The sequence below is a fragment of the Macrotis lagotis genome, chromosome 4 (genome assembly GCF_037893015.1).
Source record: "Macrotis lagotis isolate mMagLag1 chromosome 4, bilby.v1.9.chrom.fasta, whole genome shotgun sequence".
NCBI lineage: Eukaryota > Metazoa > Chordata > Mammalia > Peramelemorphia > Peramelidae > Macrotis > Macrotis lagotis.
Genome location: NC_133661.1, coordinates 257,292,430 through 257,315,397, shown reverse-complemented (window position 1 = coordinate 257,315,397; position 22,968 = coordinate 257,292,430). Strand labels below are relative to the sequence as shown.

General features: G+C 36.6%; 1 protein-coding gene and 1 pseudogene across 1 annotated transcript in view; one reads left to right on the top strand and one right to left on the bottom strand.

Annotated features, from left to right (window-relative positions):
- Positions 1–22,590, bottom strand: part of FBXO34 (F-box protein 34) — a 28,331-nt gene extending 5,741 nt beyond the window's left edge. The window contains exons 1-5 of the mRNA XM_074235870.1: positions 20,612–22,590; positions 16,942–17,061; positions 7,846–7,903; positions 5,021–5,116; positions 3,397–3,471 (exon numbers count right to left, since the gene is read on the bottom strand). The gene's annotated coding sequence lies outside the window, so the exon portion shown is untranslated. The remainder of the gene's footprint in view (positions 1–3,396; positions 3,472–5,020; positions 5,117–7,845; positions 7,904–16,941; positions 17,062–20,611) is intronic.
- On the top strand, positions 4,004–4,335 carry LOC141522425 (cytochrome c oxidase subunit NDUFA4 pseudogene; annotated as a pseudogene).
- Positions 22,591–22,968: the final 378 nt, after the last annotated feature.

Sequence of the window (22,968 nt, the reverse complement as noted above, 5' to 3'; positions counted from 1 at the left end):
GTATAAACATCTGGAGGAAGAAGGAGGGGGGGGAGTAGGGGGAAGGGGTGGGGATGTGAATAAAGGAGGAGAGGATGGACCACGGGGGGGGGGGGGGCAGAGTGGTCAGATATAACACATTTTCTTTTTTACTTCTTGCAAGGGGCTGGGATTGGAAAGCCTGCCCAGGACCATAGGGCCAGGTGGATTCTGGGCCTAAGGGGTGGTATGGGGTCTCAGGGCTTCTTGGCCCCAGGACCAGGGATCTGTCTGCCACACCACTCAGCGACCCTAAAGCAGAGTCAGAGTGAAAGGAGAGAGAAAATATAGTACATGCTAGTGGAGAAATAAGAAAGGAGTGAGTTGCAATCAGCAATGGCAACATTGGAAAAATATGGAAGTAACTTTTGTGATGGATTTATCATAAAGAATGTGATCCACCCATGACAGAATTGTTGGTGTTGGAACAAAGACTGAAGCACATTTTTTGTTATTATTATTTGGGGGAGGGTGCAGGGCAAGTGGGGCTGGGTGGCCTGCCTGGGGTCACATAGCAGGGTGATCTTTGGGTGTTTGAGGCCAGATTTGGACCCAAGTGCTCCTGGCTCAAGGGCCAATGCTCTGTCTGACACCCAGCCACCCCTACTATTATTACTATTTTATTTTATTTTGGGTCTTGTTTTTTTTCTTCTTTTTGGTTTTTGCAGGGCAGTGGGGGTTGGGTGGCTGGCATGTCACGCATGTCACATGGCTGGGTGATTGTTGGGTCTATGGGGCTGGATGTGGGTTCGGGTGCTCGTGGCTCCAGGGCTGGTGCTTCGTCCATTGCGCCACCTGGCCATACCTACAATTATTACTATTTTTTTTAATTTTAATTTTTTTTCTCTCCCCTTTACTTTTTTCGCCCAAGCAAGTCTATCTGTATTCATGGGGGGAGGGGTATTTTGTTTACTTGTAAATAAGAATATTTTATTAATGTAAAAAAAATTTGTACAAAATGAGAATAAAAAATAAATTTAAAGAGGTCCATTACCAAAAAAAAAAAGTCTGACAGTCTCAAAAGTACCAAATCAGACTCAGACCTCAGCTGAATAACAACATTTACCCCCAAGATGAGGGAAATATCAAACAGCCAGTGTAGAGAGGAAATTTCTCAAGTATCTGCATAAACGGCAAAAGTTCCTCCTTTCTTAATATCTCCTCAAGATATACTGTATATTATAGAAGACAAAACTGCACAAAAGTTACAGCAGTACTGGATACTCCTAAACAGAAACTTCAAGACTAGTGAAACCTATTAGAAGTTCTCATTCTTTGGCTTTCAGAAATACTAATTTTATTCCCTCATGTAAACATTCACTACATCTAAATCTGGTTTTGTTTTGCACTGAGCCTTTCCTGTTGCCAGTTTTATAGAAGTAATACAAATTTCATCTTGTATTCCCAGGTGGGTAGAAATGGTAGAAAGACTTTAACCAGTTTTTTCTTAAAAGCACTAACCCCAGGGGCAGCTAGGTGGCGCAGTGGATAGAGCACTGGCCTTGGAATCAGGAGTACCTGAGTTCAAATCTGGCCTCAGACACTTAATAATTACCTAGCTGTGGGGCGGCTAGGTTGCCCAGTGGATAGAGCACCTGTCCTGGAGTCAGGAGTACTTGAGTTCAAATCCAGCCTCAGACACCTAGCTGTGTGGCCTTGGGCAAGCCACTTAACCCCATTGCCTTGAAAAAAAAAATCTAAAAAGAATTTTTAAAAAAAAGCACTAACACCCCCCCCCCCCAATGAAGCTGGCTCAGGGATTAAAGGCCCAGATGGTCACCCAAAGACCTGATTCCCTGATGCCCTCAGGACAAGAGGGAGGGGGCATAGGGAACAGGGACTCATGCTCCTGTCCAGGACTCCACGAATAACGACAGCTCATGGAAGCTATACCCAGCTCAGCTGATACCATAAACTTGCAAAGTATACTTTCCTGGGGCGGCTAGGTGGCACAGTGGATAAAGTACCGGCCTGGAGTCAGGAGTACCTGGGTTCAAATCTTGTCTCAGACACTTAATAATTACCTGTGTGGCCTTGGGCAAGCCACTTAACCCCATTTGCCTTGCAAAAAAACCTAAAAAAAACTTGCCATGACTAAGTAAACTCCCCTTGTCCACTATCAATTCTGCCAGATGTTCAAACCTTGGCTGGCTTGAGTAAGACCCAAGCTCCCACATCATGTTTCAAATTAAAGGCAGAGCCAAGATGGTGGAAAGCAGCCAGGAAATTGCTGGAGCTCCCCCCACCCTCAGTTTCCCTTGGAAATAAAGGTAAAACAAGCCTCTAAATGGACTGTGAAATCAAGAAGACACACAGACACACACAGAAAAACAAACCGGGAGTGAAACAACTTTCCAGCTTTCGATAGCTTAGGAGGACTTCAGGAGAGGTCAGTCTCACGTGGGTATATTGGGAACGCAGTCCCCAGCATAGACCAGCAAGCGAGGCTTCCACCTATGGGCACAAGCCAGCTGCGAGGCTTCCAGCCCCGTGTGGAGGCAAACTGCCATTCTCAGAATTCTAGGTGGAACTAGGCTAGGTCACCTGGCATTGTGGGCAAGCCACAAGCCCCGGAACATAAAGCCAGTGATCTATGCATGAAGCTTGGGGTGATGCCTTCTCACTGCCATCCCTCCATATCTGTTGCATCAAATAACGTAAAATTTTATTATAATTTGACTTTGAAATAAAAATTCCCATCTTAAATATCTATTTTCTTTGCTTTGTAGATTTTAAAAAATCCACATCAAGGCATTTTTATATTCCAGTCCCGATGTTAGCCAACCTTAAGAAAATTAAGAAAAATTTCATTCCCAGACTCTAATGCCTTTCAACTACACTATTCAAAGATCTCAAAACATAGGCCCTTAGCTTTTGTTTTTGATCTTTTATACACTATCTTAAAGGGAAAAGTCTAAGAATGGGATGGATGAGACACAATAAGTCCTTCTGGTGTTGGCTAACCTTAAGTAAATTAGGAAAATTTCACTCCCAACTCTTTTAACTTTTAATTATACTGCTCAAAAATTCTAGAAGCTGAGGAAACAACTAACAGTTTGCTCCCCACCAATCATCTTAGAATACCCCAGATGACAGACTGTTTTTAATGATGGAATATTTTCTATATTAAAGAGACAGGTAGAAAGTTATATTTGAAGAACTTCTCACCATCATATCATCTTAAACTGGACCCAGATTTGGAGGATGCAGTACAGCAGCACATTAAAAGCTTCATTTTCATTCATAGAAATATGAAGAAACATATTTTTCAAGCTTAAAATATTTCCTAATCTTTGTCCTAAGGGTTATGGAAAATGATAACCAAATTTAGAATAAGGAGTGTCTCATCCAACCCAGGGATTAAGAGTTATGACCCACCTAAATGAAATGTTTTCTCTAACTCCATCTTGAAAGAATTAGGGAATTGATCAGAGGGAGAAAGTCCTTTTGAACCTGTAAAAGAAGAATTGTATAATTTTAGAAATTAAGTTATTTTCCCGGTTCAAACTATACTGTGTCAGATTTCTCAGAAGATGAGGGTGGAGTCAAGTGAACATTTCTCTACAAGTAGAAAAATATTAACATTTAAAACAATGTTAAACTTAAAAAAAAATTGTTTCTGACAGATATGCCTAAGTGAAAAGGATAGTATCAACATTTTTTTCCTACTACAGGAACAACCCTCTCATGCCTCCAAACTGGCAGCAAACAATATTCTCCAAGAAATCTCTTTTGGACACGTAAATTTTGTGCATGAACCTTCTCTAGCTAATGTGGATAATGAGTTTAAAACCAGCATTATCATCACTCATCTGAAAGGTCAATATGTTATCAAATATAGAAATTGGGAGTAAAAAAGAGAAACTGGTCCGTGCACAGAGGCGCCACTCCCTTCCTCCTCCGCCACAGTGACATTGGGCACCAAGCCGCCAGCGCAGCCCAAGCCCCACAGCCGAGCCCGCAAGCCACCGCCACCACCACCACCATGCTCCGCACTATCATCAGTCAAGCCAAGAGGCATCCGAGCCTGATCCCCCTGTTCGTGTTCCTAGGAGCCGGGGCTACTGGGGCCTCCTTGTACATGCTGCACCTGGTGCTCTTCAACCGACGTCAGTTGGAACAGAAAGAATAACTCAGAACCATGGAACAAGCTGAATCCCATTGATCAGTACAAGTTCTACTCAGTAAATGTGTATTACAGCAAATTGAAGAAAGAAGGCCCAGAATTCTAAGTGAAAAGGAGGCATTCAGCTGCTGTAAATGAAGGTCTTCCAAAAGCCACCCACACAATTCTACACACAATTATGAAATGTTTGATTTTTTCCCCTCATATGTTGCATGTAATCATGTTGGGTTTAACTGATGAATAAAAATTGTGAAACTTGAAAAAAAAAGGAGAAACTGATTCACTATCCATAATTTAAAATTTCTTAAAATCAAAAAGTCCTCATTGCAAATGCTGAGATAAATAGCTGTATTTACCTCCTGATCTCGCCTCCACCCTGTTTTCTCCTTCTTTATTCTGGTCTTCAAATATGAAGTAGCTATTCTCCCTACCAAGGCCAACTTTTGTATGTATCCTTGACTGCATTTCTACCCCCCTAATCTAAAATTTAATCTCTCCCAATTTACTAGTAGTGTTTTCCCCATTGGCTACAGACAAACATAGGTCTCCTTTATTGTTTTTAAAAAAAAAACACTTGAAACAAAAAGTATCTGAGATTCAGTACTTAAAAGGGACTTCAGAGACCATTTAATCAGTCCCCTTTGGGTGTATTCTCAGAACTCAGCAGTGTTTTTCCGTTAGGAGTTTAACAAATGCTTATTGATTGATTAATGAGATGTGATAATTTTTATACCTTACTTTAAAAGTCCAAATAAGAGAAATTCAAATCTAAGTCAGAGCTGAAAGTCTTAACATGAAAAAGAGAATTCATGGCTACCAATTCTAGCATGGTGAAACCAATACCATTTCACACAACATGCTGTACATTATACATACCTGCATTGTCTGCAGTCACAGCAAATGTCCATATGCTAATCAACTAAATAGTGGTTGTTCTAAATTGTTGCCCATTAAAAAGGCAAGGAAGATTTCCTAGAAAATGGGGGAAAAAAATTTTAACTCAGGAAAATAAACATTAAAGCACAAAAAAAAAAATTCCCTTTTATCATCCTTGCAGTTAGAAATAATGCAGAGTTAAGAGGGCTACAGAAATAACATTGCTTTTTTCTTATCAGAAACTAAAGAGAAAGAAGACTACTACTGTATTTCAGTAAAGGGTCTCAATTCTCCAGTATCTGAAGTCAACAGTTCATAAATGTAGTCCTACCATACCATCAACAGCTTTCAGTTAATTAGGGAGAAAAAATTTATTTCCCAGAATTAATGGAACAAAATGCTTACTAAGTCCTGAAAATTAACCATTACTCTAGCAATTCTTTCTAATAACAAAGATGTGGATTTATATTCTAAGCTTAAGACAACAGATAAATGACCACTTGGAGGATCTTCAAAAAGCACTAAGATTATAATTAAATAGGTGTCTAGATTAATAGTTATCAAAAAACGTAATTCTTCAACCTACAAAACTAAATAAGACCTTACTACTATTTTTAAGTGTCTTGCCCAAACTCACACAGCTAGGTAATGTGTCTGAGATTGGATTTGAACTCAGATCCTCCTGACTCCAGGGCCAGTGCTCTATCCACTGTGCCACCTAGCTGCCCCACCTTCCTACTATTTATTCATCAATTCTAAACACTAGAATTTATTTTTTTTTAACATCACCTTAATTTCAATATATATTTATTCTCCATTGCTATATTTGGTATCAGAAAAAGAGCAAGTAAAAAAATAATTCAGCACAACCAAATCATTAACATTATCTGACAACATAAACAATATTTTAAACCCTTAATCCCAATCATTTGCATTTTTCCAACTCTTTTCTGAGGCCAAATTTAGTTGCTCTAATTACAGAGATCATTTATGCATTTTTGGTTTCCTTTTTCTCCCTTCTCATGCTGTTACAATCACTGGATATTTTTGCATCCTTCATTCTAATCTGGCTAGACATGCTTCTCTGAATTCTTATTTGTCATTTCTTATGGGTCAGTAATAGTTCATGAACCACAACTTACTTCTCCAAATAATTACCTTCAAGCTTTTTGCTACCAGAAAATGTTATTATCATTTTGCTAGTATGAACCTTTTTGCCTTTGATATCAGTGAGAACTCTGGGTCAATGAAAGCTGATATTTTAGTCACTTCAAAAATTTCACCATGACTACAATCACTTTCTGTAATCATAGTCCATCAATAATTTGTGTGCCCATCTTTCCAAAATATCTCCAACATTGATTATTTTCTATTGTGTCATCTTTGTCAATTTCAGAATGTGAGGGTAAAAACAATCATTCTGTGTATTATTTTTAGTGATCTAAAGTAATCTTTGATGCTATTATTAGTCTGTAATCACTTCTTTTGAGAACTATTTGTACATATCATTGGATCATTAGTCCAATGATAAATGACTGGTCTTATATTTCTCTTTAACTCTATTCATCTTAACCATTAGACCTAGTAGTATCTGGTGCAAAGATTCTGTTGATCATTTCCCTTCTGTTTTAGCCTCATCAATTTTAATGAAAAACACTTTGAAACTTCACGTAGGGGCAGCTAGGTGGCGCAGTGGATAAAGCACCGGCTCTGGAATCAGGAGTACCTGGGTTCAAATGAGATCTCAGACACTTAATAATTACCTAGCTGTGTGGCCTTGGGCAAGCTACTTAACCCCATTTGCCTTGCAAAAAACCTAAAAAAAAAAAACCCCCACAAAAAAACCACTTCATGTAACGAAGATTATCTTTTATATGTTTTATGACCCCCTCTATAGCTTGTCATAAACATGATACTTACACAATCTGTCTCTCAGTATGACTTGTTAGACAATGGTCTAAAGCTAAATACTTTTAGATTGCTTTTCAGTTTTCTCAGATCTTATTGTGGAAAAGTAAAAAGCTCTATTCTGGTTCAAATAAAAATAATATTAAGAAAATAAAAAAAATACCCTTTCCAGACTTTCTGGTTCGAAGACTGATGTCAAGGACAAAAGGCCTTTATTGAAGAAGTAGACAAAGTATCCCATAACACTTACTGAAACAGTTTGCACTGTGACCAACCTTTCCCTATTTTCAAAGATCTGTTCAACAAAAGAACTAAATTCTGGAATATTAATCAAAAATGTATTTTAATAAATCTTTTCCTTGTTGAATTTCCTATGTTAATTACCTCAAATAGTGTTAGGGAGAAAAATCTATTAGGTGGGGTTAAGAGGGAAAGAAGTGAGAGAATAATGCCAGTTAAAGTAAAAAAATGGCTTGGATATTAGGTTAATATCTAACTAAATAGAAATTGTTCCTGAGAGACATGCCTAACATTCAGAGAAGGATATTCAATAATTTTTTTCTCATATAATGTCACAGAATTGTTCCCCAAGTATTTTATATTACCAAGCTTATCAAACATCTGGTTGTTAATTTCAATAAATTTTGATCCATCCTATCAGGTGTGTTCCACTGATCTACTTTATTATTATTTTTTTAACTAATACCAAACTGTGCACAATTTACATACTATATCATTTCTGTGTGTGTGTGTGTGTGTTTGGTTTTTCAGGAGACAGTACTGAACTAAAATACAAATCCTGAGCATTATATATAATCAAATTTCCTAAACCCATATACCTTTAGTAGCTTTATTCAAATTCAAGCCCTGATAGTATGTGATCTTGAACAAGTGACTTAACACCTCAGTTTCCTCACCTGTAAAATGAGTGATGGACTTCCAGCTTTAAATCTATATTTTATGAACCTTCCATTTCTGAAAAGGAAGGGAAAACATATAAAGTAAATACTCTTCTGTCTTGCAACATGATAGATGATACCCCCTCCCTCCCCACACCAATTCTAAAAAACAAAAACTTTTCTCTGAATATCCTCTCAAGTTTTCAACCTATATTCCTTTTCATTGCAAAACTCTTAGAAAAAGCATTCTATATGAATAACTTCCCCTTTCTCACACCTCCTACTCACTTTGTGAAATCTGGCTTCTAACCACAATATGCAACAGAAATTGTTCTCTCAAAGGTTACCAATGATCTTTTTAATTATCAAGTTCAATGACACTTTCTCATTTCCATTTCTTCTCAACCCCTCTGCAACAAATGAAGTATAAGAAATGCTTACTGACTGATAGCTCATCCCCGTCTCCTTCTAGACATATTCCCTCCCTAAGACTGCATGTAGCTATTCTCTCTCAAATTCTTTCCTCTTAAATATAACTGTCTTTCCCAGTTTCCTTTCCTAAATCATCAGTATCCCACCTCCAAACCCCTTGTGTGATCATATGACAGAGTTCTGTTCTAGGTCTCTTTTCTACACACTCCACAATCTCACCAGGTCCCATAGGTTCACACTCATAATTATGACATAGGCAGTTCTCAATAAATCTATAAATCAGCAAGCATTTATTGGGTACCTACAACATGGAGACACAAAAATAAAAACCAAATAACTGTACCTGCCTTTAAAAGAAACAAAATACTCTATTGGGGAAACAACACATTCATACAAGTATATTTTAAAATATATTAAATTTTTACAAGGAAATGGGAGTACACTAGCAGCTATGGGAAAATCAGGAAAGACTTCATGTAACAAGTGGCACTTAGGCTGACTTTTTAAATAAAAGATTCTTAGAGGCATAGAGGACAGCCACTAAACAAGTATGTAGATGGAAGTTCCATGAAACATCTTGCTTTGTGAGACAAAGCCAAGACTAGTTTGGCTGAACATTAGAATGCAGAAAGGGCAATAATGTACACTAAAGCCATAAAGGTAAGCTTTCAAAGGTTTGAAGGTCTTGGAATGCCAGGAGATTTTATTTAATCCTTGAAGTAAGTCACTGAAGGTTCTTGAGCAAAGGGATGACCTGGCAAAGGCCTGAATACTCAAGGCAGCTACATGAATGATGGTTTGGAGAAGAAAGAGATCTAAAGGAAGCTGCCAAAAGAGGAATGAGGATCTGTACACCACCACTATATCCTTTGTATCTCCACTCACATGATACACTCCATGGTCCAGTTAAACTAGCCTACTTGCTGTTCCCACTGATTCCAGCTCTCTCCTCCTCTCCCCTTCTACCTCCATCTCAGAGAATCCCTAGCTCCCCAGAGATCAATTCAAACCCCTTAAAGAAAGGCTAATTCCCAAATTCTACCTTCTATAGAAAGTTATCCTACTCCTTATAATTGCTAGTGCCCTCTAGCTCTCATTATCCAAACTATTCTGTATTTAATTTTTTTTTTTAGGTTTTTGCAAGGCAAATGGGGTTAAGTGGCTTATCCAAGGCCACGCAGCTAGGTAATTAGTGTCTGAGACCAGATTTGAACCCAGGTACTCCTGACTCCAAGGCCGGTGCTTTATCCACTATGCCACCTAGCCTCCCCTGTATTTAATTTTTATATTTTATATAGTTACTTTTCTGTGTCCCTCATTAGTAAAATAGCTTTCTTTAAGGATAAGGACTACTTACTTGACTATTTTCAAACAGGATAGAAAATATAACTAAAAGGATAACCTAGTAGACAGCAAGGACAATAGTTCAACTGCTTTCTTGATCAAACAGAAGATTCTAGGTACACAATAAAGCAATGTCACTTACATTTGTGAACTGAAGGAAAAGAAAAACAATTCTTATTCAAAGTTGGGGCTCAATCCACTGAATGACTTTGCTTAATAACTTAAGTTTATCTCCTTTTGGGATGGTACTTCCACAAAGACTCTCTGGGCCTTTTCAGAAAAGGGAAATCTCATTCAACTCCAGGTTTCTTCCTTACTCTACCAAAAACAGAGGAAATAATTAACAACTCAGAGATATTTTCTCATAAGGGGTCATTCACAAGTCTTTTTTTTTTAGGTTTTTGGAAGGCAAATGGGGTTAAGTGACTTGCCCAAGGCCACAAGGCTAGGTAATTATTAAGTGTCTGAGACCGGATTTGAACCCAGGTACTCCTGACTCTGGGGCAGGTGCTTAATCCACTACACCACCTAGCCGCCTCCTATCACATGTCTTAAAAAAAAAACCCAGTTCAAGAGTCAATCAACAACAATCTTCATAGCTATAGACAAGCCAGGGCTAAAATGCAAGGTGTTAATACACTTCAGAAACTTCATCAGTGCTTCATTAATCAAACTCATTCTCAGAGCAAAAAGCCTTTTTGCTCCAGGACACACTATGTATGATTACTTTCTGATGAAGTGAAAGCAAACTGCCTTGATTTAACAAAGGAGTATTTTTTCTAGTACATAAGTACCAGATATTCCCACTAGACAGAAAACTGAAATTTGAAAATTGCCATTAAATAAAACTTTTAAGTAAACCAAAGATCACTAGGTTTAGCAGAAAAAGGACCAGGACTGGAATCAGGAAGACTCATCTTTCTAAACTCACATTTGGCCTGTGAGACTATGGCCAAGTTATTTAACCCTATTTGCCTCAGTTTTCCTCATCTGTAAAATGAGCCAGAGAAAGAAATGGCAAACCATTCCAGAATCATTGCCAAGAAAACTCCCTCCAAGATAAGGTCATTAGGAGTCAGACACTACTGAAAGGACTAACAACAACATAAGTAAACCCAAAGTTAACTACCATAATGAGGTTACTCAACTTCATGGCACAGTGGATAGAGTACATTGACCTTGAAGTCAGGAAGACCTTAGTTCAATTTCAGCTTCAGATACTTATGATCTTGGCTAAGTCACTTAACCTTGATTACCTTGCATCCAGGGCTATCTGTAGCTGCTCTGATTTATATCTGACCACTGGATCCAGATGGTTCTAGAGAAAAAGGTACAGCTGATGACTTAGTATAGCACCTCTCTCATTCATGAGCATGTCAAGCATCAACTTCCTAATGTCATGGTCTTTTTTTTTTTTGCAAGGCAATGGGGTTAAGTGGCTTGCCCAAGGCCACACAGCTAGGTAATTACTAAGTGTCTGAGGTCGGATTTGAACTCAGTTACTCCTGATTCCAGGTCTGGTGCTCTATCCACTGCACCACCTAGATGCCCCTGTCATGATCTTCTTTGAGAATAGTGGACAAAAAAAAATCATCACTAAACTCAAAGGGGTAAGTTTTTTAAAAACTGATTTCACAAAATTACATAACAAGTGAACTAAGTAATTTTTTTAATACTTTTGAATTTAGTGGCTACTGACTACAAGAAATCCAATGGCTAGAAGAAGTGGAAAGTGGTAGAAAACTCATGTAAGTCTCACAATAGTGCAGTCAGGTGAGTTCTAAGTTAGTGGTAATGAGATGTTCTGAAATTAATTGTTGTGCTCTGTAAGATCAACAGGCTACAGCTTTTCTATTCCATTATCAGTCATTGGGGCAGCTAGGTGGCACAGTGGATAGAGCACCGGCCCCGGAGTCAGGAGGACCTGAATTCAAATATGGCCTCAGACACTTAATAATTACCTAGCTGTGTGGCCTTGGGCAAGCCACTTAACCCCATTGCATTGCAAAAACACTTAAAAAAATATCAATTGTCAGTCATCAATGAGATGCTAGAAAATTGGAAAAAAAAGTCTGGTTCTAGCTGCTAAAAGTAATTCAAATTTAAAAGAGTCAAGCTGTTGATCTATATTGGTGGAACGTTTCCCTTAAAAGGAGTTTCTTACAGTAACATCACTGGTCTAGAATCATTGGCCCATATTTTAAACATCAGAATCACTAATCCTTCCTGTTTTACTAATGAGTAAGTGAAGTAGTTTTGATGCAATGAAGTCAATGAAAGGTGTTCAAAAGTTAAACAACAATGGCCTGGCAAGATTCTTGGCAATCTATTCTCAATGAATCAGATATGGATCTAGAAGGGCCCTTGGAGGCCTCTTAACTAAACCCAGTCATTTTACAAGGGTGAGGCCCAAAGGTTACATTCTTGACCTAATCAAAGAGGTTCAGAAGGGCTTTGAACCTAAGTCTTTTGATTCTAAATCCAGTGCTCTTTCTACTTTATCAAACTGCCTCTAAATCCTAGGATTCTTGCAGAAGATCTGTTAATAAAACATAGTGGAATCTGAGGTAACATAAAACAATTGTATAAATAGTATATACAAAATGTCTGGCCATCTGGGTAGAAAACCAAAGTGATAGTTTACCTTCACTAGAGGTCTTCAAGCTAAGATTCTATATGCTCAAAGGAATCAGAGGGGTGAGAAACATATGTTCTCTTCCTTTTATTTCTTTTGAATTGAAGAGGCTTTTCCAAGCACCTAAAGAGGTTATAAGCTATGAGAATTTTGTAAAATGAAATGTTAAAAAAAGAAACCACAGGAGACTCAAGTAGCTCATATCAAAAATGTAAACTAGGTCCATGTTCATTAGACAGAGATAGTTACTAGCATTACACAATACCTTATGATTGGCTTAAAGAATCAGATATACTTAGGTATAGAATAATAAATTAATCTATCAGTGGAAAGAACTCTGGTCTAGCCCCTGAAATGAATCTTTCTCCTCCTTCCCTAGGTGCCCGGCTAAGTTTGGGAGATACCAAAATTTCATCGTAAGTTATACAAGCAAATGAAGGTAGGTTTCACAGTAATAATAGCCAATGAAATATAGGAAGTACCTACAGATGGATGTAGAACACATATGGGAACATTTTCAGGGACTGAGATCCCCTGGTTCTGGCTACTGATTCTCAAAGTCCAGCAAAGAGCTATACCTAAGGAGAACTTCAGGGGGACTGTTTGTTGTTTAGTTTTGCAATTGTGTCCAAGTCTTCATAACTTCTTATAGGGTTTTCTTGGCAAAGATATTGGCATATGGGGCGGCTAGGTGGCGTAGTGGATAACGCACCAGCCTTGGAGTCAGGGGTACCTGGGTTCAAATCCGGTCTCAGACACTTAATAATTACCTAGCTGTGTGGCCTTGGGCAAGCCACTTAACCCCATTTGCCTTGCAAAAACCTAAAAAAAAAAAAAAAAAGATATTGGCATAGTTTGCCATTTTCTTCTCTAGTCCAGTTTGTAGATGAGAAAAAAGAAGCAAACACAGTTAAGTGTCATTGCTCAGGATCCTACAACTATTAAGTGTCTGAGGCTGGATTTGACCTCAGGTCTTCCTAAATCTAGGTTTGGCACTCCTATCTACTTGCCACCTAGCTGAATTCTTGAAACCCATGCCTTCATCAACACAGTACTTTAAATTTGAAACTATTCCCCCAGAGATCTTTTCTGTGCAAAGGATGAGGGGGTAAGAGTACCCCTGGTTTGGGATAAAAGTTAAATACTAATTTTTCTTCCTATACCATCTTAGTAAATGCCTTTTCTAAAAGCTAATTGAAGGTTGCTAGACCATCTTAATGGGAGAGAACATTAATACCAAAATACAAACTTTTCAGAATAACACAAATCTGAAGATAATGAACTTTTACCTCCCATACAATTCTGAGACTCTATTTAGTAAATGCAGCAAGGAATATTTTTAAAACATTTAAAAATTTTTTTTAAAAGATATCAATCTTAGATTTTCACAGTAACCACATTTCCCAAAGTATCTCTCTTCCCACCTCCCAGAAAGCAAATAGTTATAAAAAAAAAAGTTTCATAAAGCTAACCTCCATATTGAAAAAGTCTGATTACTAGTTTACCTGTCAGATCTATGGAAAGGGGAGTAGTTTATGACTAAGGAAGAGTTGGAGAACATCACCAAAAACAAACTAGATGATTTCAATTACATTAAATTAAAAAGCTTTTGCACAGATAAAACCAATGTAACCAAGATCAAAAGAAATGTAGTATATTAGGAAACAATCTTTACTACTAATGATTCTGACAAAGGACTCATTTCTAAAATATACAGAAAACTGAGTCACATTTTTTTAAAAAAAAGCCATTCCCCAATTGCCAAATAGTCAAAGGATATGCAAAGGCAATTTACAGATGAGGAGATCAAAGCAATCCAGTCATATGAAAAATTGCTCTAAATCATTAATTATTAGAGAAATGCAAATTAAAGCTTCTCTGAAGTACCACCTCACACCTCTCAGATTGGCCAGTATGACCAGGAAGGACAATGATCATTGTTGGAAGGGTTGTGGGAAATCTGGGACAATATAACACTGTTGGTGGAGCTGTGAACTCATCCAACTTTTCTGGAGAGCAATTTGGAACTACGCCCAAAGAGCAACAAAAATGTGCATACCCTTTGACCCAGCAATACCACTACTGGGTCTATACCTTGAAGAGATGATGAAAAAGGGTAAAAACATCACTTGTACAAAAATATTTATAGCAGCCCTGGTTTGTGGTGGCAAAGAAATGGAAATCAAGTAAATGTCCTTCAATTGGGGAATGGCTTAGCAAACTGTGGTATATGTATGTCATGGAATATTACTGTTCTATTAGAAACCAGGAGGGATGGGATTTCAGGGAAGCCTGGAGGCATTTGCATGAACTGATGCTGAGTGAGATGAGCAGAACCAGAAAAACACTGTAAACACTAACAGCAACATGGGAGTGATGTTCAACCTTGAAGGACTTGCTCATTCCATCAGTGCAACAATCGGGAACAATTTTGGGCTGTCTGCAAAGGAGAGTGCCATCTGTACCCAGATAAAGAGCAGTGGAGTTTGAACAAAGTTCAAGGATTATTCCCTTTAATTTAGAAAAAAAAAAAAAACCTAGATATCTTATGGTCTGATCTTGTTATCTCTTAGACTTTTTGTCTCTTCCTTAAGGATATGATTTCTCTCTCATCACACTCAATTTGGATCAATGTACACATGGAAACAAAGTAAAGACTGATAGATTGTTTTCCATGAGGGGGTGGGGGGAGGGAAGTAAGATTGAGGGGGAAACTGTAAAACTCAAATAATATCTTTAATTAAAAAAAAGGAAAAAAAAGAAAAAGTCTGATTATATATATATATATAATATTCCATTCCTATAGTTCCACCCACTTCTACAACAAGGAAGTACATTTTTTTAAAGGCCTGTTAACTCAAAACCCTGCCCAGACAGGCCCCCAGAGCCAGATTCTTTTCTTTGATATTAGGCATTTTTGAATGAAAGTGAAATCAATTTGTCTCCCTAAGATTCTCCAAAATGACTCTACCTGAAATACCCCAAATCTTATGTGTTATTTCATGGAAAAATGGAATTCAAGACCTTGACAAAGATTTGAGATCTAAAAAAACTTACTCATCTCAGTGAATTCTCTTTCTTGCAAGAAAATAAGTAAATGTAATAATCTTCAGTAGACAAATTACATTATAAGACACACTTCTATTCATGATTCTAGGAACAAAGTTATCCCAAAGAGAATGGGATATATTTTACAAAGGAACTGAATATCAAGAATAGAACATGAAAGTTTCAAAGAATTTTGGTAGTCTCAACAAAAACAAGAAACATCTATATCAAACATCACAAAAGTAATTTAGTTGTGTCCACCTGAATGAATATGATGGGAACAAGGAAAAAATCCAAAACTTTATGTATATTTATGGTATACAAAATCTGAAGGATCACATGCAACCCCATCATTAAAAATAGGAAAAGAGAGTCCAAGAGAGGTTAAGCAATTTAACAGTGAACACCCAGTTAGCATGCTAAAATCCAATCAAGTGCTCTTTCTACTAATATGGGTCAGGAAAGACAAACATTCTAAAATGGATCCACTTCAGAGTTCCATCTAGTCTTGAGGGCCTTCATTGCTCTCAGGTTTTTTATTCTTTACTAATCAGCTCTGCCACACCAGTCAATAATCCCTTCACTGAAGATTTCTCAGCAAAAGAAAAAAGCCTCCTTCCTCACCAAGAAAACAGAGACCATCACTGTAACTTTGGCTTATCTCCTATATCACAATGTCATCTCCCATTTTCTTTTCCTTTGTTCCAATCTCTGATAAAAGGTAGGAATCCCCCCCCCACCGCCTTTTTTTGCAGACAAGTCCCCCTAACTGAACTCTTCATGATTTTCCTTTAAGTTTATTCTGGGAACTTCAATCTCTCTGAAGTTGTGGGATCCTTTTTTGCTGCCTACAAATGTGTCCGGATCTGTCCTATCCTTAAAAAAAAAAACCAACTTTGATTTGTTACTATTATCTCCTCAAGGTATTCCCCTCTATGTCTAAGTCAAACTCTTAGAAAGAGTCAACCTACACTCATTGCTTCCAACTCTTTTTTAATATTCTCAAAGCATATCACTTGGACTTCTATTAGTCAAATTCTTGGTTACCTTTTTAATTTTGATTACTCTATCAGTATGATGCTCCATCATAAAAATCTGACCAATTATTCATTTCAAAAAATACTCATTAAGTACTTACTGGGTACAAGACACTGCTAATGCACTAGAGTTACAAAAGATATGTGATGAGTCCCTAAAAGAATTCTCAAATAAGGTTTCTCATAGGAGACAGCAGCTGAACTGAGTCCTGAAGAGAAGGATTCTGAAAATTATGGAGGAAGACATTCTAGTCAAATCCAGAGAGGCAGGGGACACAATGTAAGTTTAAGGAGCAACTAGTAAGACAGTTGAGCTAGGATTGGGAAATAGAAAAGGCTAGAGGCTGAATGTGAAAGAGGTCTTTAAATAACAGAATGAAAAGCTTGCATTTTATCCTAGAAACTAAAAGGAACCACTGAAGGCTCCTGAGTAAGGGAGTGACATGATAGGACCTATCTCTTAAAAACAGTTAACTTGATACCTTTACAGATTAGAAAATGGAGAAAAACTAGGCTATTACAAAAGCTGAGGGGGAAGTGAAAGGACTTGAAGTATAATATTGGTCATATGAAGGGAGGAATATTATTAGTTACAGGGGTAGAAGTGTCATGATTCACCTGGTGAATATCAGATGTGGCAGCTGTAAATACAGCTTGAGTTCAACAAAAATACCATATAAATCCCCAATTGCAATCCAATTCAACTTGTTCTCCTAGTCAATTGTCCAAATGAAGTACCTGTAAAACAAAACAAACATGTATTAGGCACCTACTATGTGCAAGATATGTTCATACCAATAAAAACTTAAGAAACTACTCATAAAACTGCACATCCCAATCTGGGCAGTATATATATTTTTATTTAGACCAATCTTTCATTGATAAATGACATTTCAGTAAATAAAATGTTTAATTTTAAAACTATTGTTTAGATAAATCTTCCAAATTCAGTATCAAATGCATGACTAATGAAAAGCAAATAGCAGCAAATAAAGTTATATGTTCCTAAAACAAAAATGAATTGCTATTAATAAGCTATAAATGAACTCTCAAAGAAGAATTCCCGGTACAAATGGGAAATTTTAGTGTTTGAATTTCAGGATTACAGACACAAAACCAGATTTTCTGTGGTATAAATAGTCTTGACAGGTAAACCAAGGGAAAAAGAACATAGCTAAAGAAAACAATCAATAAATATCCCAATGAACATCAATGCCAAAAACTTAAATATCAAGCAAAGAGACTACAGCATAACTATAACAACATATTAAAATCATACACTGTGATCATATTGGAGTTATACTATGAAAGTAGAATTGACTCATAAAGGAAAATTATAGGTATATTACATCAACATATGCTAAAGAAGTTTTTTTACAAAATCATCTAAAAAAGCATGGTCATAATTGAACATACTCTTAATATGGTAAATGGTACTCATCTAAAACTAAGAGTCATCATCATAAGAAATGAAAAAAAAAACTTAGAGGCCTTTGCCATGAAACAGGGTAAAGAAATCAAGAAAGAAAAATGAGGAAATAAGCATAGGTAAAGAAGAAACAAATCTTAACTTTTGCAAAAGATAGCCAGCCCTGGGCAGGTCACCTAAACCTGTTTGCCTCAGCTTCCTCATCCAAAAAATGAGCTGGAGAAGGAAATGGCAAATCACTCCTGTATCTTTGCCAAGAAAATCCCAAATGGGGGTCACAACAGCATATCAATATAATAAAAATCAAGAGTTGTACTACCTAAGCTACTTTACATTTTTAGATCTATACCAAACTACCAAAGGATTATTAATTTAGGATTAAGATTTTAAAAAGTTTAAAAAATAATAATAAATTCATGTGGACTAAGTGTTAACATACTATTTATTGCCAGAGGACAAAAGCAACCCTGTGTCAGTTTTTTCTATAAGCTAAAAATAGCACTGGGTTTCTTAAATACAACAAAACTTCATTTTAAAACATAAAAGCCATTCTTAGATTATATAAAACTAACTCATGAGCTAGAGGATCAAAAGATCAAGAAGAAAATAATGGAAGAACAATGGAGGGCACCTACCAGTATCAGATTTCAAACTACTTTATGGCAATTAACATCTAAATGATTTGGTACTGGCTAAAAAAATGAAATTCAATGAGCAAAACAAGTAAATACACAACATAAAAAGTAAACAACATAGTAACATAGTTGTAGTCAACAAATCCAAAACCTCTACTAATGGGGGAAAGGACACATTGACTCAACAAGTCTGGGAGAACTGAAATGCAGCCTAGCATAAACTAGATTTGAACCAACAACTCAATAGTTTCCAAAAGAATATGACCTCAATATGAAAAGTCACATGATAAACAAATTACAAGATCAAAAAAGAAAATACCTATCATACCTGTGGGTAGCTCAGGATATTTATGATCATATAATGTTCTATTCCTTTCCCCCCTAATATTTTTTTTAATTTTTATTTAAGGCAATGGGGTTAAGTGACTTGCCAAGATCACACAGCTAGGCAATTATTAAGTGTCTTGAATCTGGACTTGAACTCAGGTCCTCCTGAGTCCAGGGCCAGTGTTCTATCCACTGCACCACTTAGGTGCCCCCTCCCCTATTATTTTTACTCTAAAATCTGGGAAGGAATATTACTTCACTACCTTGTCTCTACTGTTATTCTTTGTAATTCTTCCATATTTACTTTATAGACACTTTACAGTGGCACAATAAACTGGCACCAAAATCAAGAAAGAGATCTTTAAGGATACTGATTATTGGTTTCATTTCAACAAAAAAATTTTAAGCAAATCACATACTAGACTCTTTAAAAAGAATAAAAAGAAAATTATCCCTTTCATAGTTTTAAAGTCCTACAAAAACTCATTAAGTCCTGAAGCTTTTTCTGTACCATACAGTACCTAATAGTCATAATGATAACCTTGTTCCTCTTTCAACCAAAAAAGGCAACTTGAAACACTAATAATTTTTCTCCTTTTTTGTCCTTAGCTTGGATGACTCAAAAAATGTTGAATTTCACACCTTTTTTATATTCAAGAAGCCAGTGGGAGAGATAGCCCTTTTTGAACGTACCCATCTATGGTAAGAAAACTCTAGGTATCTTTAAATAAATTCATTTTTAATAAGTCCAAGATGGATATTTACAGAGGGGTTTAGTAGAATTCCTCCTAGATTCAGAAGTTGTTCATTCATAGAGACTATCTCATTCTATCCTCTAAGACTTGCACTTGATATAGTCATTGAAGATCCTTTCATTTTGTAGAAATATATGTCTTAAGTAATCACTGCACCAAGTGTGACACCAAGGATTCTTAACCTAGAATCAAGGAGTGTATGGACAAATTTCTGGGAGTCTTGTGAACTTATATGGGGAGGGGAAAAAAAATTACATCTTTATTTCATTTTAGCTGATTTCCTTTGCAATAAATATAATTTATTCTCATTCTGAAAAGTTGTAAAAAAGGTACATTAAACAAAAAAGGTTAAAAAACCCTCATGTAACCTTATTTTCAGCTCCTCTGCTTTTTACTGTTTTGAGACAATTTCAAATTCAGCCACCATCTTCCAAAATAATATAAATATTAGTTCATATTCTAATTGACTTGTCCTTGACTACCTGTCTCATTTGCCAAGGACATCTGTGTTCCTGGTTTAAAATTTGATCAAAGAAATGGCAATAATCCAACATTATCATATTTCATATAATGTGAAAGTTAAAAAGTACCTCAGCTCAACCATTTAATCCAACCCACAACTCAAAACAGACCTAAATGGAATAGTTACTTTCTTTTGACTTTATATGTGAATAAGGACTAGCCTACTGCCTACTGCTAGGCCCTAGCTGATAAAAGTGACTACAGTTGATACCAACAAAAGCTGCTATGTCTCCAAATAACTGGTTTGATCAACTATATTTAATATTTAGGATGCAAAGTTAACAAACTGCCAGTTTAGCAAACTTCATATAAATCAAGTGTAAGGATAGCAATCCTTGTGATTTATGGAGGGAGTAAGGAGTTCCAAGTTCAGACCACCTGCTCACTGAGGCTCTTCTCTTAGTCTCTGTGAACCTGCCCAGAAGGATTAGATAAGGAGATCCAAAAATCACCATCTCTTGACTAGTGTAAATGCCTGATGGATGTGCCCCTGACTTGTGATCAGGATCTCTTCAACAATAAACCCTCTCGGGATGGCTAGGTGGTGCAGTGGATAGAGCACCAACCCTGGAGTCAGGAGTACCTGAGTTCAAATCTGGCCTCAGACACTTAATACTTACCTAGCTGTGTGGCCTTGGGCAAACGACTTAACCCCATTTGCCTTTGCAAAAACCTAAAAACAAAACAAAAAAAAATAAACCATCTCACTTTTTGGTTTTGTGCCTGGGTCTCCCTCGCTTGTCTAGGCTAGATGTGCAGCAGTCATTGATTCACTTCTGGTCCAGAAGAAGAAAACTGATGCTCCTTCTGAGCTGGGCTGAATTTCCTTTTGAGACTTTGGCAGTCTCTAGCTACCAAGAGGCTCATCATATTGGTACCAAACAGTGCAAAAATCTGATGGCTTAAATTCAGTGCAACTCAACTCTCCAGAGCTCAGCCAATCAATCAGCTGCCTACATAGCAGGAACTCTAGGCATGAGAACTAAAACAACTTTGAGTTTGTTTCCTAGAAGGCTACTGCTGTAATAAAAGCTGGAACTACTAATACAAGTGCAGTCCCTGCCTTCAAACTTGGGGTAGGTGGAGAAAGTCTATGGAAAAGAGTCAGAGCTTGCATGAATTGATGATGGTGAAATGAACAGAAGCAAGAGCATACATGCACAGAAGAAGAACTGTCAATGATTTAGCTATTCTCAAAATAACACCAAAGGACTAAAGAGGAAGCATATATACCATACTCTCCAGAAAGAAGGGAACATGTATGACAAATACTAGTTTTCACCTTTCATTTTTAATCTTCAGAATCTTCTTGTATAAAATGACTACTATGGAAAGGTTTTATATAATTGCACAAGTTTAATCTCTCTTATTGTCTCAGGTGGGGGCAGGGGAGAGAAGGAGGTATAGAATTTGGAACTGAAAACTTTAAAAAGAGTTAATAGTGCAGTCAGAAGAGAAATGAAGACATCTTTGACCTGGCCTACCTACCACTATCTTCTAACTGAAAAGTTCAAAGATACAGAATGAAAAATTGATATTTTTTTTAAACTTGGATAATGTGAGAATCTGTTTTGTTTGAACATACCTATTTTCTACAAGAAATTTCTTTTTTCTCCTAATTTGGTGGGATGTGCAGAAATAAAAACAAAGAGATTACAGATAGGGTTCATTCTCCTAAAAATGAAAACCTAAGAAAGGTAAGAAGCAATCAACAAACAAGTAGTTTTGAAAGTTACATATCAAATTTATTGTATACTTTTAAAAAAGCAATCTCAATTAAACAGCTTTCTTCAACTATTTAAAAATGTTAGGAATACTCATTTTATATTCATTGCAGCTCTTTTAGAAGTAGCAAAGTATTGGAAATTGTGGTATATGTATGTGAAGTTCTATTGTTCTATAAGAAATCATGAGGGATGGGATTTCAGAAAAGCTTGGAAAGATGTGCATGAATTGATGCTGAGGGAAATGAGCAGAACTAGAAGACATTAAATACACTAACAACAACAGTGAGTGATGATCAACCTTGATGGACTTCCTCATTCCAACAGTGCAATAATCAGGGACAATTTTAAGAGATTTGCGATAGAGAATACCCATCTGTACCTAAAGAAGGAACTGTGGAGTTTAAAGGAAGATCAAAGCTTATTATCTTAATTTTTTTTTATTTAGGTTTTTGCAAGGTAAATGGGGTTAAATCGCTTGCCCAAGGCCACACAGCTAGGTAATTATTAAGTGTCTGAGGCCAGATTTGGATTTGAACTCAGGTATTCCTGACTCCAGGGTTGGTGCTCTGTCCACTGTGCCACCTAGCTGCCCCTATCTTAAAGTTTTAAATAATTTTGCTATCTCTAATATTTTCTTTCTTCTTTATGGATATGATTCTTCTCTCACAACACGTCCAATTTTGTTCTATGCTTATCATGGATGCAGAGGGGGAGGGAAAGACAAAAATTGAAAAACTCAAAACCTTGCAAAAAAACAAGACTGGTAGAATGAGAAAATATGAAGAATAAAGAATGACACAAAAATACTCATTTTATTTTATTAAATTGAGAATAAAAATTAAAATAAACATAAGCAAAGAGGAAATAAATTACTTTCTGCAGATGACATGATTTACATAAAGAAACCCAAGAGTTTAACTGAAAAATTAGCAGAAACCTTTAATAACTTCAATTAAAACAGCAGGAGATAAAATAACTAGAAAAATAACCAATTTCATTTAAAAGAACCAAAAAATCAAGAAGTCACAGAAACAATTAAAAGAAAAGAGGGCCTGCCTGGCAGTACCAGAAGTAAAATTACACTACAAAGAAGCCATAATCAATCTGATACTAGTTCAGAAATAGAAAAAGCTGATAACTGGAACAGATTGAGTACCCAAGATCCACAGCTAATTGAACATTCAATTGAATTGAAGCATTCAAAAAAATCCAAAGATGCCAATTACTGAGTTAAAGATTCTCTGATCAGG